This window comes from Dipodomys ordii, unplaced genomic scaffold (assembly GCF_000151885.1).
Source record: "Dipodomys ordii isolate 6190 unplaced genomic scaffold, Dord_2.0 Scaffold10, whole genome shotgun sequence".
Taxonomy (NCBI): Eukaryota; Metazoa; Chordata; class Mammalia; order Rodentia; family Heteromyidae; genus Dipodomys; species Dipodomys ordii.
The window spans coordinates 9,590,456-9,604,988 of record NW_012267226.1 but is presented as its reverse complement, the minus strand read 5'-3'; positions in this window follow the sequence as shown (position 1 = coordinate 9,604,988).

The following is a 14,533-nucleotide window of genomic DNA, read 5'->3' as shown; positions in this document are numbered from 1 at the left end:
AGAGTCAGCAACTGAACCTGGCTGGGTTTTGTGCTCCGGCATCTGTGAGTAATGATTTTCATTTAAAACACATCTTTGTTCTTGGACTGTAGCTCCATCTATTATTATCGTTATTTATTTTCTTCTCGTTTAGTGTCTACTCTGCAGTGGATATCAGTAGGTCTGATCTGCAGGTGATCTCTTGAAACCAAATTTAACCCTGCCTTGGAAAAATCCAATGGATCTACAACTTCTTGTCTAATTGCAGAGTCCATTTATTTTCCTCCAATTCTAGATTGGTGCTCCAAGGATTTTTTAAAAAATTTTAAATCAGGATCTATGCTGTCCATTGTAATTACAACCCAGCGACAGTTTGCCAGTCAAACCCATCTACCTACCCAAGTTCCTATTCCCTTCTTCCTGTGGAGACAATACCCAGAGCCCGTGCAGTTCTACTCCATGTTGTACCACGGACGAGCCAATTATTTCAATTTTGGCATCAGATTCAGAAGAGAGTTTAATGATCCTCAATAGTATAAACTGAATTTTTATTCCTACAGCAATTTAGTAATGATGATGATACTTAAGCACTTAGGAAGTATTTCTCATCTTCCTGCCGCTGACAAACAGCCCAGATGATCGTTTTAGGCACTTTCTCGGACGTCAGTTTTGACACCATTTTTTTCCCCAGCCGCTCCCATGTTGACTTATTCCTGCTCTTCTGCCAGGGGCTGCAGGATGAGAATCCCCCAGACCCAAGGCATCTTAGCTGGAGACTCAGGGGAAGTCAGAACAAGGTCCCAAGTCCTGCACACCCATTTTAATTAACTCATTTATTCACTTATTCAACAAATATTTAATGAGTTTCTTCTAGGGAAGGAACTCAGCCCCAGGAGAGAGGCTGAGATGGATGAGGTATGTTCCTTCTCTCTAATCAAATTCAGTCCCAGCCCCTTCTTACTCCCCACCCCTGACTGGGATCCATATTATGATTTGATTCTTCATTTATGCATATGTTTGCTTCTGCCATTCAGCCAACATTTATCAGGCCCCTTCTAGGTGAAAGATATTCTTCTGGGAGAGGAAAAGTTAACACAACACAATCTAATTCGCTGGCATTTCTTCCTCCACTCTTTCTCTGAAGTGAATGCAGAATCTAGTCATTTCTTACTCCTCTACAGATACGCTCGTCAGAGTGACCCCGAGCCTCGTTGATGGCCAGAGTCGTCTAATTGGTCTCCCTGCTTCTGTCCTTGTCTCCTCCTGCCTGTGCTCAACAGGGTCGAGTGCTGCTTCTGAAAACCTTGGCCAGACGGTGTCCTTCCTCTCTTTAACATGGTCTAGAGGTTTTGCATGTTACCCAGAGGAAAAGCCAAGTTCCTGTGTGTGTGTGTGTGTGTGAGAGAGAGAGAGAGAGAGAGAGACAGACCGAGAGACAGAGACAGAGAGAGAGAGAAAGACACACACACACACACACACACACACACACACTGCATCCTCCCTGGCTGTGTCTTCAACTACAGCCCCTCACTCTGTGCTAGTTGCTCCTGTTCCTCAGACATACCAGACACATTCCTGCTTCAGTCCTTTGCACATCTGTAACTCTCTTTGTTTAGGATGTTCTGCCCTCTATTACCACCTCAGCTGTGTACCTCCTTTAAGACATGGTCCTGTGGTCAGCTTTCCCAGGAAGACCATCTTGTTTAAATCATGCTCCCTACACCACACACCAACACTTCCTAGTCCGTTGTCTGCCTTGTCTCCAGAGTCCTTATCCCCATGTAATGTTTTTATTTATCTTACTTATTTGTTTATTTTATGTCTCCCCCACCAGAATGTCAACTCCTCGAAGACTTAGATATTTGTCTGCCTTATTTACGTCTGTATTCAGGTCTAACACACCGGTATTTAAAAATATATATTTGTTGGCTATATATGTATATAGTGAAATATATGTAATAAATAGCACCTGTCACAATCTTCGGGGACCATACAATGTACTGGGAGCTATAACTAAAAATAAATACAGAGCTATCACTGAAGAACACAAGAAATAAAAAGCTATGGTAGTTCAAAGGATGGAGAATTCATCTTGCCTGGCTGAATGAGCTTGTTAAAAAAATCAGGGCTCTATGCCTATGAGTGCCATGTTGGGGAAAAATAACCCCACAAAATCCTGTTGTCAGTGTGGAAGGAAAAGGGTCCTTACTTCCACATTCCTAAGACCGCAAAGGCTGTTGGGAATTGGTCACTTGATTCCACGTGTGTTGTTCCATAGAACGATGGTGGCTGCAGCCAGCAGCTCCCGCTACTTTCCCCAAGCCCCGGGAAGAGTCAGCTCTGTGTCCCACGCAGGTCTACTTACTGCTGGAGATGCTGGCTGCATCTTTACAGATGTCGGTGGAGGACATATGGGAAGGCAAAGGCGCTGTCATTTCTCCTGGCTCATCTTGACAGGAGATGTCAGGTGAGAGCTAGTTATCCAGGAGCCTAACTGGATCCTGAGGATAAATCTCTTATTTTGGTAGCACTTTAAAATAAGTGGCAGCAGTTCATGCATAATTACTTCTGAATTATCGAGGGGATTCATCAGGTTTGATTATAGATGCATAATGAATTTACCAAATTTGTGGGTATTAGGGAGATATTAATTCCATATGAAACCTCACAATTCATTCATGTGCCATTTGTTTTCATTTCTTTTTCATAATAAGCTAATTAGTTTAAATTATTTGTACTTGTACAAGGTCTTGAAACACATATAAGGAGTGATTATACTAGAGAACCCAATAAATGGGAAGCTTTAGAGACAGCATTAATTGTGATAAAGGGTTCATAAAGCAGTAGATGTTCAATTTTCCCATTTGGGGTTGTAATAATAGGTCTAATCATGACACCTCCATAAAGTCGTGGGAAGTCCCTAATTAATGTTTCTGAATTCAGATATTTAAAAGAAGGTGGAGGAAGTCACTGTGCCAACTGGAAAACGAGACAAAAAGGGGAGTTCGACCTTGTGTGAAGGAAAGAAAGAGGGATGAACCAGTGAGGACTTGTTAATTCTGGGCCAGGAGGATGGGCATGCATGACTTCTGTCTGTGCAGAGAATTCCTCTAAGAGGAATCCAAGGTTCTCAGGATCTCGGACAGGCTGGGAGTTCTGCTCCCCAAGGTAGAAGGATGAACTTCTATGGATTAGGCCAAAGCATCTGCCAGCTCCTGTATTATTATTATTATTATTATTATTATTATTATTATATTTTTGTCAGTCATGGGGCTTGACCTTGGGGCCTGGGTGCTGACCCTGAGCTCTTTTGCTCAAGGCTACCACTTTGAACCACAGTGCCATTTTGGTTTTTTGGCTAATGAGAGATAAGAGTCTCATGGACTTTCCTGACAGGTTGGCTTTGAACCTCCATCCTCAGATCTCAGCCTCCTGAATAGCTAGGATTACAGGCGTGAGCCACCAGAGCGAGCTTTCCTGTTGTTCTTTGAATATAGCATCGGCTGTCTCTGGCCAGTGAGCTGGGGCTACAGGTTTTCTGGGCAGTAGAGGTCAGCTATTTTGTTTCCTTAGGGTTTGAGGATAAACTAAGGTGGGAGACGGGAAGGGTGGTCTTGCTCAAGCTCACCTAGAGTCAATGACAACAGTAGCAAAGTTACCATATCCTGGGCACATTCTAAGTAGGTAGGGCTGGGGGTACAGATCAGTGGTAAAGCAAGTGGCTTCCATGTTCAAGGCTCTGGGCTCCTTCCCCAGCATGACCCAAACAGAGAAGAAACAAAGGCTAGGCAAGTATTCAGCACTTGCCTAGTGTTAGCACTAGTGTTTCATCCTGATTAGAGGTCAGGAGACCTCACTTCTCAGGGGAATTTGACAAGGCTTCAAGATGCCAAAGACATCCATTCAATCAGTATTGAAACTGGGCTCTGGTTCTGAAGCCCAGCACTTGAGCGCTGAGCTACATGGCCTCTTATATGTCTTACTATCTCCTAGCCATCAGTGCTATTATTATTATTATTATTACTATTATGACAGTCTTAGGGCTTGAACTCAGGGCCTGGATGCTGTCCCTGAGCTTCTTTTGCTCAATGCTAGCACTCTTCTACTTGAGCCACAAGCCACTTCTGCCTTTTTCTGAATGGTCTATTGGAGATAGGAATCTTACAGACTTTCCCCTCCAGGCTGGCTTCGAACTGCAAGCCTCAGACTTCAGTCTCCTAGGTAGCCAGGATGACAAGCATGAGCCACCAAGCACCCTCTGGAGCCACCATCAGTACAACTACTTTAACCCCTTTTATTGCCACACCAAATGGGGAACTTGGAAGCATTATTGTCTTTTGAAATCTTAATCTCAGACTTTCACCTCCTAGGTGATCCACCTAGACAGAGACCTTTGACTTTCTTCCCCAAGTCCTCCTACATAGAGTAACATCCCACAGACTAGCCACCTCATCAATCCTCTATTACCACAAGCAAAAGCTCCCCAGGGGTTAATGCAAAAAGGAGTTCTGTTTTGGATGAGACATGAGTTTAATTTATATTTGATTAAAAAAGTCATTCATTCATGCATTCAGCAGCCGGTATTTGTTAAATGTCTTCTCTACTCTTAATTGGGTTTTGTTGAGGTGGTGGAGGGGAGGGGGGAAAAGGAGAGGGAAAGGGAGTAGGTATAATAAAGCTTATGCCAGACACCTTGTTTATAATTTTCTTGTGAAGAATATAGGTATATAACTGAAAAGTTAAGTAAACAAGAGGATGATTGAATAACCAGGCAACCAAGAGATACAGAAGTGGGGAGGGACTTGTGTAGCAAAATGGAGGGAACAGCACTAGAGCCTGTGTGGTCCAAGAGAGCAGTATAGAGGAGGTGGACTGTGGACTTCTAAGTGAGGGATGGATAGGGCGAGACAGGAAAAGGGTCACCAGCTGGACCCCATCAGGAACTGGGCCCCTGTCCTGCCTCAGTACTGGCTAGGTGTTTGGCCTTGGAGGGGAAATCACTCTCTGATGTCTCCCTGCCTCTGCTGTAAGTTAGAGGTCATGGTATCTCATATGCTGTCACAAAAGTCAAATAGAAAATGGAGCTCTGAAAGATGTAAAGGGAGTCCATCACATCACCATGACAAAGAGTCACACCAGAGCTGCCATTTTATAAACATGAACTTCCAGGTACCACAACTAGAGAAAGTCTTTTCCTCTAACCATTTTTTTTGTGCCAGTCCTGGGGCTCAAACTCAGTACCCAGGCACTGTCCCTGATCTTAGCCTCCTGAGTACCTAGAGTTACAAGCATGAGCCAGTGGTGCCTGGTTGGAGAAGGTCTTTTCAAAATCATCTGGATGTTGAGATCCAACTCTATGTGGACAGCACTCAAAGCCTTGAGCAACCAGGAAAGTTCAGTGGGAGATGCCAGGGAGATAGGGCAGGACCAAAGCCAATCCTGAAGATATCCTGATATTCCCTGGGAGAGTGGACAGAGAGTCATGGGCATGAAAAGAGGGATGGTCTTAAGCTTATCTCATCACTTGTACCATCAAGTTCAATTTTACTATTGTTCTACAATAGCCAATCTCAGTGGCTCCAAAAACAGGGGAGTTGAAAAAGTGTCTGAGATTCAGTGGAAGCTGACACAACGTCTTCCTAGAGGGTCTCCTCCTTGGGAGGTGGACTGAGTCTTGGATGTCCTTATTATCCTTAGATATCCCAGGCTCCAAGCCTGGCGTCTGTCTCCTCATATGTACTCATAGTAAGACTATGTTCCATTCTAGAATTTATCATTCTTAAAGAGTTCCTGTTGTTGTTCCTCTAGTACCAAACCTTGTAGCTCAGGCTTGGTAATTCCTACTTGGAGATGCTGTCTGAACTCACTTTCATGTGGTTGCTGAGATGGTTAAGGGCATCTATCAGGAGTGGATGAACCTTCTCTATTGAGGACACTGATTTGATTGCTAGGAGTTAGCTCAGCATGAGTTTCTTCCGTCATAGTTGGAACTTTGACCCCTTCAATGACTGGATGAAGAGTCCACTCAGTGATGATGTTCTGGGGATAGCTGAACAGGAAGGAATTTTAAGGAAAGAATTCGTCCCTTGTATCTCTAGGTATCTGAACCTCAATCACTGAAGGTAAAGATTGGGCTAGTCTTTCTAGAAAGACCTTCAGGAGAAGAGTTCTAATGGAGAAGGAATTATGGGTAACTTTTAAAATGGAGGAACAAGTATAACTTGGGGGGGGCTCCAGTTAGATAGATGCCCTCCCTTTTTACCCTTGATAGGAATGCAATGACCCTCACATCACCTCCTGTATCTGTCTGTTTGGAAAGGGGGTAGCCTGGTCCCCATGTTGAATCCTTTCCCAATATAATAGTGACAAGGCTACCACAGTAGAATCTTGAGTCCTCCCAACTCATGGTTTCTTCTTTCTTCTTTGTGCGTTTTATTAAAAAATTCTCAAGCCGGTTGAAGAATTGGTTTCTTGAAAGGTTTCGACTCTTCTACTTCAGTCTCATCACTAATGTATTGGGGTATAGATCAGAAAGCTGTAGAAGGTCATTTTTTCATTCAAAGGAACAGTGACCCAGGGTCACTTGTTGCTCTTGCTTGGCCTTCAAAAGGCAGCTCCGCCACCCAAATTTCAGTAGAAAGAAAGGAGACATGAAGCAATGTACTTAGCTGACCCTGGCTCAGGCTACTAGACCTGGGCCCTGCACCACTGTTTGGGTAGGTGGTGGTGGAGTGTCTGCGTGTTGTGTTTTCTGATTTAGCAGCTCTGTAAAAGATCATGTGAAAGGAGAGGGAAGGTATGGGCCGAAGGTAGGGGAAGGGGGTAAGAAAGATTAGTGACTTGAGTCAGGATAAATTTTCCTGATGTCAAGGCTTACCCAGGAGAGCTTTTGCTGTTGCTTGCTTTTATCTGGAAAACAATACTAGAGTATCTCTCAAAATCAGGTCAGGGCAAGCGAGAGAGAGAGAGAGAGAGAGAGAGAGAGAGAGAGAGATGGCAGGGCCTGCCAAGGTGGGAACTGCCTGAATTCTCGGTGGGTTTACCCCGTGCTCTGCTCTGATAAATGCTTCCTTTGTTTCCCTGAAAAGCCAGACTTGCTGAAGGCTCTAAGGCTGCTCTTTTCTCCTTTTCTTTTTTTGTTTCCCCCAAAGACAACTGAATTGGGAAGGTTGAAAGTCCCCTCAGCTTGTCAACTCCAAAGCGCTGCTTCCCCATCTCTTCTGCTCCCTACTCCAGGCAGGGAGCTATTGTCCCATCCCTCTGGGGACTGGGAGCCACTTGGAGGAGGACATGGAATTGCATTTTTTTTTCACAACCCAATTGTCATCTCTGCAGCAGGGTGAGCCTCTCTGCCCCTGGAGAGGCTTAAAGAAGGTTGTGGCTTGGCCATGCTTGTGTGTGTGTGTGTGTGTGTGTGTGTGCGCGCACGCGCGTGTGTATGTTGGGGGGGGTGACCCAGGCTGGGAAATCAGGAAAACCATGGGGTTTGATCTCCAAAGGCTTGTCTTGGCTCATTTCCATTTGCAATAACATGATTAAAAAATCACATCTATTCTGCTAAGATAGGACCAAGCAACCATAGCAAATATTCACTTTTCCTTAGACTTTGAGGACAACATGACTTCCTGTTATTCGTTTTTTTTGTGAGTGTTTGTACTGACTAAGGTGTCGTGCTAATAAAACACTGCATCTCTAAAGGGGAAAGTATAGTCAGGGGTGTATAGGGAGTGTTGGAAGCTAATAAAAGCCATCCAGAAGGGAGTGAAAATGAGCTTAAAGTCTAGTGAATTTGCCAGGTCCCAATGCTGTCCATTAACTATGCTCTGCAAAAAAGTAAACAGAAAGAGATGTTTCTGGAACAGGAAATCCAGTAGGTGTCCCTAGGAGCACTTGGAAGTGTCTGAGGCCAACAAGAATTATTGTTGGGACTCTGAAGTAAGAGGGTGGCCTGGCTGGGTGCTGGTGGCTCACACCTGTCATCCTAGCTACTCAGGAGGCTGACATCTGAGGATCACAGTTCAAAACCAGCCCATGCAGGAAAGTCTGTGAACCTCTTATCTCAAATAAACCACCAGAAAACTGGAAGTGGCGCTGTGGCTCAAGTGGTAGAGTGCTTGCCTTGAGCTGAAGAGCTGAGGGACAGCGCCCAGGCCCAGAGTTCAAGCCCCACAACACCCCCCCTCCCCCCAAAAAAGAGGATGGCTTGGCTCTGCCACCCATACCCGGGAGATCTCAGATCAGGTTTGCAGCCATAGCCTCCGTGCTTTAGTTTTGCTATTTCAAAAAATAAGACCATCTACTAGAAACCCTTGACAAACAATGAGCCGGAAAAAAGGTTAGTTATGAGTGTGATTGTTTTTCCCTGTTTAGGAAATGAAGTAGAGAATAAAGGATGGTGCTGTGCACTGGCAATTTCTCCTCCACAATCAAGCATTGTAGTGTAGTCCTGTTAATAGGTGGAGTCCTCAGGAGTTGGTTTGGCTATGAGAGTTCCTCTCTCATGAATGAGATGTGGAGTTTGTCTTCTGCCTTCTTCTGGGTGAGGGTACAGAGCTTCTCTTCTCTGAAGGAGGCATCAACGTGCCATCCTGGGAGTGTGGAGCGGCCCTCAGCAGATAGCTAAGCCTACTGGCACCTTTGCTTGGGTGTCACAGACCCCAGAAGAGTGAACAATCAATTCCCACTTTTGACAAATTATTCACTCTGGAGTTTTGTGTTACAGTAGCACAAAACATTCTACAGGAAATGTTATGATTGTAATCTCTAAAAAAAACCTGGAAGAACTTTCTTAAAAGGCTTAAATATATGTGTGTGTGTGTGTGTGTGTGTATTAATATACACACGTATCAGGTACTATCCCTGAACTTTTCTCTTCAATACTAGCACTCTATCACTCAAGCCATACTTTCACTTCTGGCCTTTTGCTAGTTAGCGTTAGGAGTCTCATGGACTTTCCTGCTTGACCTGGCTTCAAGCCTCCATCCTCAGATTTCACCCACCTAAGTAACGAGGACTATAGGTGTGAGACACCAGCATTCAACTTTAAGTAGATTTTTCAGGTGAGAGTTTTACAATAGATCTTAACATAGCAATTGGTAGAAGTGAGCTATAAGGGAGTGGTGATTGATTCTTGTTAGTAGTTTGGTCTTCAAGAACACGCAAGGCTTTGAGGGGTCCAGTTAGAGTACAACTGGCTTAGACAGTGAGGGAATTGGTGTCAATTTTCTCATAAGGTGGAGTCCAGTCTAGCATCCAGCTAGCTGATATTTCAGTGAATCAAGCAAACCAAACCCTGAAGGAAATGGCTCAGGAGGAACCTGTGGTAGGTACAGGTTTGCTGGCAGAACCAATGCTGACATGGAATGTGCTCTTTGGAATAGAAAGGCACTGCCCATTTTCTTTTCTTATCCAGAGTGGGACCAGGAAATATGGAAACCGAGGGTCTGCAGGTGGGCTGGGATGAGGTGGACTCAGGGGGGCGGGGACAGCCCGGCTGAGAGGGTGTGTGCCGGGTCTAGAGGAGGCCAGAGAGGCCTAGGGGAAGTTAGGGAAGGATCAGCTGGAGTTCCTGCAGTCAGATGGACGTGTGCAGCTCTGATTATCATGCAGAAGGCAGTGCTATGTTTTGTCACTATGATTCAGTCCTATTTCCCTTTCCCTTTTTGCTTCCTTTTTGTTTTCAGTGACACTCCAATCTGGTTTTACTCCTTGCCAAATAAGGCAGTAATTTAACCAGATCAAAGCTGAAATTGGTAACTCCAATTACGGAACCACCTGCAGGCTTCTCCTCCTTGGATGACTGTTCACCCAACAGAGAAGATGGCCAGCTGTTGCAGTCACTGCTCTCCCACTTCTGGGTCTGTTCAGCTAGACTTGCTTGCCCTTAGATCGATCCCTTCACAGGCCTACTCCTATGCAAAAGTTCAGAGGCCACACTAGTCCCAAGGAGAGACTTAAAGGCTTTCTATCCTTGGTCTTCCTTATGCCTCCTCTTAAGGCAGGAGGTGACTCAGGGTTGTACCTTGCTATTTCTGTGATCCACTGGAGTTTTTATAATGAATGTTCACCACAGCAGCGCCCTCATTTAGCCTAACAACCTCAGTAAGGTAATATTTGATTTGTGCTAAGTATCTGATTAAACAACATAAAGTATTTAACCTATTGATCTTTAATACCTTGCCAGCCCTGCATTCCTGGATATACTTTAATTACTAACTTGGAGAGCTTTCCTGAATGGGATTTGCATCCTGTTAAGGTCTTTGCTGAGCCTGTAGGGCCTCCTGTCAACAGCTTCCTCTTCTTGTTGCCTCTAAGCCTATATTCTACTTCCTGTTGTTCTAGGTCTGGTTTTTGCCTAGAGACTGACAATCCTACTGGGGATAGAGTTCCTTCCATGATCAAGCCTATTTTAGAAATCCAGTGATCGCATTAACAATAGGACTTGTTATGTTGTCCACTTTTGGAGTCTGGGAAATTCTCCAAAGTAACAACCTCAGTTTAGCTGGTCACAGCTGTTAGACTGACCTTAGCCTTCCGTTTCATGAGGAGAACAGGCCAGTGAGCATCTATCAAGAGCAATCACAGGAAGCCATTTGGACTGACCAATTAGCTAACGCCTGCACTGTGAATTACTTTTTAGATAACCACAGAAAACTCAGATATTTGCCACCCACCCACCTTGCCCGTAAGGACATAGTCATGAATGTTAGTAATAATTAGTTGATTTACATGCTGTCTTTCCTTCAAGAATCTCAAACATGCTGGGTTTGTTTATTTTCCTTCCCTTCTTTTAAAATTGGCTCTACAAAGGCCCAGATAGCTTCTCCATGGGTCCTCCCCAAATGAGAATAACACTTCATAGGATTAAGAGAATTCAATCAGAAAATTCATGTGGAACACTTAACGTAATAGTTACCACCTAGTAAGTGCTCAATAAATAGGAGCTATTATTATTGTATCATCTAAGGAATTTTCATGACTCATGAAAATGGTGGCTGAGGAATTTCTGGATATCATCAGGCTGAGAAGAAGGTATACTGGCCCAAGTAACTGAAAAAGTTGCCAAGACCACCTGAGGAAGAAGATTCTACTCAATATTCTAGCATCCTTAGGTCCTTACAAGTCCATTGCAGGTCAGTTTTTCTAAAGTTAGTGGATTATGGAGGGGAAAGAGCCCTGAAAAGACAAATGCTTATCTTCACACAAGTCACTGCTAAAGGTCAGATCACAGGCAAATTCAGATTGGCTGCTTAAACAGAGTTTTCCAGAGAGTGTCTTATGAAAATACGACATGCAGGAATCACTCTGCAAATTAAAGAATGTGCTTTGAATGAGTAACTGAACTGGAATTTCTTTACGTTCCATAAAGTTTGAGTATCACGTCCTGCACTAAGGGGTCCCTGTAAACACAACGCACAACTTGCACTAAGTTTCCTGAGCTGGTCCTTGAGTGTTTTTTCTCTTCAAGAGTATCTGACAAGCTTCTTCAGCCCAGGTGGTGTTCTGAGATTGAAGGAGGGCAGTAAAAACTGGGGGTCATTACCAAGTAGGGGGCAAGTGATCCTCTAATAGTCTTGCTGGGATCTAGAGGGCAGGAGATTTTCAGGGCAAAGTGTGTCTCCTCGGGGGGACTCTGGGAGAAAGAGATCATGTGGGGCCATGGATCTCCACAGGACTGCTGCAACAGAGCAGCCTGCCCCTACCTTATCTCCTCTGGGAGCATTTTTTAAGCCCATTTTGGCTGCCCTTTGGCATTCCAAATCATACTCCCTCTGTAAATACAAACAGTGAGCTGCATAAAACACAAACATAGAACACACACTGACTGCTGCTGGACCCACACATGTAGATGCTCCCTTCCATGCATCGCATCATTGCCTTTGTTTCAAAGCCAATGAAAGCAATTTTCAGATAATCTGCTGTTTTGGATCATCTGCACCAGTGCCCCCGCCCCTCTATTAGCATGGCTAATTGAGACCTGACTGTGTGTCTTGGACCATATCCAAGTAGGCAACCTAATGAATGCCTGGGTGATAAGGATTCCTCAGGAGAGCTGGGAACCTCAGGTTGATTGCCCATTGGAGGAGGAACAAACTTTTAAGGATGACCTGAACCTTGCCAGGCCAGAGAAACAATTTTGTTCAGCATGTCACATCGATTGCCAAGTCAGTCAACTCTACAACCGTCCCCTTGCTAGAACATGTACTGGCTCTGAGAGAGATGAGGCTTGCTTAGTAAAGGATGGAGACATCCCAAGACTCACAGAAGACTCCCTGGGTTCTATATGCTATAGATAAACACCATCCTGGAAGCTACAGGGGACAGGGGCTTGGCAAACCACTGTGTCTCCAATTTGACTTTTACATAGTCAAGGATGAGCTATGGAGATCAGTGGGGAAATCACTCCAGGCCAGATGAAAAATTTGGAAGAAATAATAATCAAAACCTGGTTTCTACAAGAATCACTGCTTATGTGTCTTAGCAACACACTTCCGTCATACAATAGCAGGATAAAAGTACCCTAAAATGAGACCCCAGCACAAAAACAAAAAGAAAGTACGAAGTCGTCACTTTTTTCTGGGTAGCCATGTTTCAGGCAGTGTCATTATTCTTATGACATAAACTCCCAGATGGCACAGACGCTGTCTTTTGGAATAAATAGCAACTAGCAGAGGGTCATGACTCATGTGGATTTCTGATAAGTATTGTTTGGTGTATGCCGTTCATCACAAGGAGAGCAGATACAATTGTCAGACAGGCTCCAGGACAGATTCCGTTTGTGAGAAGAATGAGGGAAGCCCTCCTAAAACTCTTACAGTTCTATTGTCTGTCTCAAGTAATCACGAGAAACAGATCAGTTGGGCTGAAGGGTAATTGAAGGTGGAAGTCCGTCCCGTAGGAGGGTTAGAAAACATATGTCTAGGAGTTAAACTGTGTTCATGAGGTCTTTTTTTGGGTGTGTGTGTATGTGTCTTCCACTAACAGGAAGATCTCCTGACTCAATTTATGTCTAGTCAACTTCTGGATCTAGCTCCCAATCAGAGCTGGATGATATAAACTAGGACAATTTTAAGGTGGGATTCTGAAGGCAGCTGTCTGCAGCTTTGGGTATAGAGGTAGACCCTGTCATTTTCATCACAGCAGAATCCCCTAGGGGATGATGCTCATCTCTGCTAGTCAAGGTTCTGATTTAGTTGGTCTCGGGTGGGGCTAGCCATTCTGGGTAACTTTCAAAAGCACCTGGGAGATTTTATATGTAAACAGCTGAGAAAAAGCGGAGCAGAAGCTTTTGCTGGTGGGTGGCGGAACACCAGGAGGAATGGCTTCAATTCACAAAGGCATTGAAACAGCATTTCTCATCTTTTATAAGATGCTGGAAAGCAAATGGCTTTTGGGAATGGAATGTGGACAGGAAGGAAACAGAAGAGAGAGAGAGAGAGAGAGAGAGAGAGAGAGGGAGGATAAAAATAGAGCCGGGAGAGAAATAAGATTTTCCCTGAATAGCTTTAGCAGACTGTGTCAGAAAGGTGAAAGATGTGCTTACTCTACCTGGTGAAAGGTGTAGGCCTCCTGGGGAAAATCTGGTGATCCTATCTGGATTACAGAAGAGTCAGACAGTTGCTTAGCAAAACATATTAGGGACTCATAAAAGGAAAATGCATCATTATGACTAAGAACCAGTTACTGTTACAGTTCTTAGTGGCTTTGGGGAATCTGCACCTTTACCATGAAAGAAACCAAAAAACAGGCTGGGAATGTGGCTTAGGGAAGAATGCTTGCCTAGCATGCATGAAGCCCTGGATTCGATTCCTTAGTACCACATAAACAGAAGAAGCAGGAAGTGGCGCTGTGGCTCAAGTTGTAGAGTGCTAGCCTTGAGCAAAAGAAGCTCAGGAACAGTGCCGAGGCCCTGAGTTCAGGTCCCAGGACTGGAGAAAAAGAGGAGAAACCCAAAAACAGGAGGAAGGGAGGTGTGAGTGCTCTGGAGAACACAAAGGGCTGTATTGACCGCTTTCTGTTTCAGTAATAGTAATTTTGAGATAAGTCACCTTAAAGGAGGAAAGGTTTAATTCTGGCTGATGGTTTCAGAGGTTTTAGTCCTCTGTCACTTGGTCCTGTGACATCACCATATATCATGGTGGGAACAGGTGATGGAGGAGACCTATTTACCTTGTGGCAACCAGGAAGCAAAGAGAAAGGAAGAGAGGAGCCATGAGCTCCATAGCTCCTTCAAGAGCACATCCCAAATGGTCTAACATCCTTCTACTAGGCTCCATCTTCTAAAGATTCCACTACCCCCTAACAGGAACATAGGTCGAGCATCACACTTTGGGAACATGATTCACACCACTGCGAGAGCATACAAAGCTGTGTACTGGACATGTGAGAGATGGCCAGGCAGTGTCATAAAGAAGAGAATTAAAGAACAGACCCAGTGGGTCACCTCAGTGTCAAGTGGGTTCTCAATGTTAGCTTTCTAGATGTAGGACTGTACTCCTTCCAGAGTCATTTCTCCTTCTCTTCTTCCACCTCCTCTTCCTCCTCCTCCTCCTCC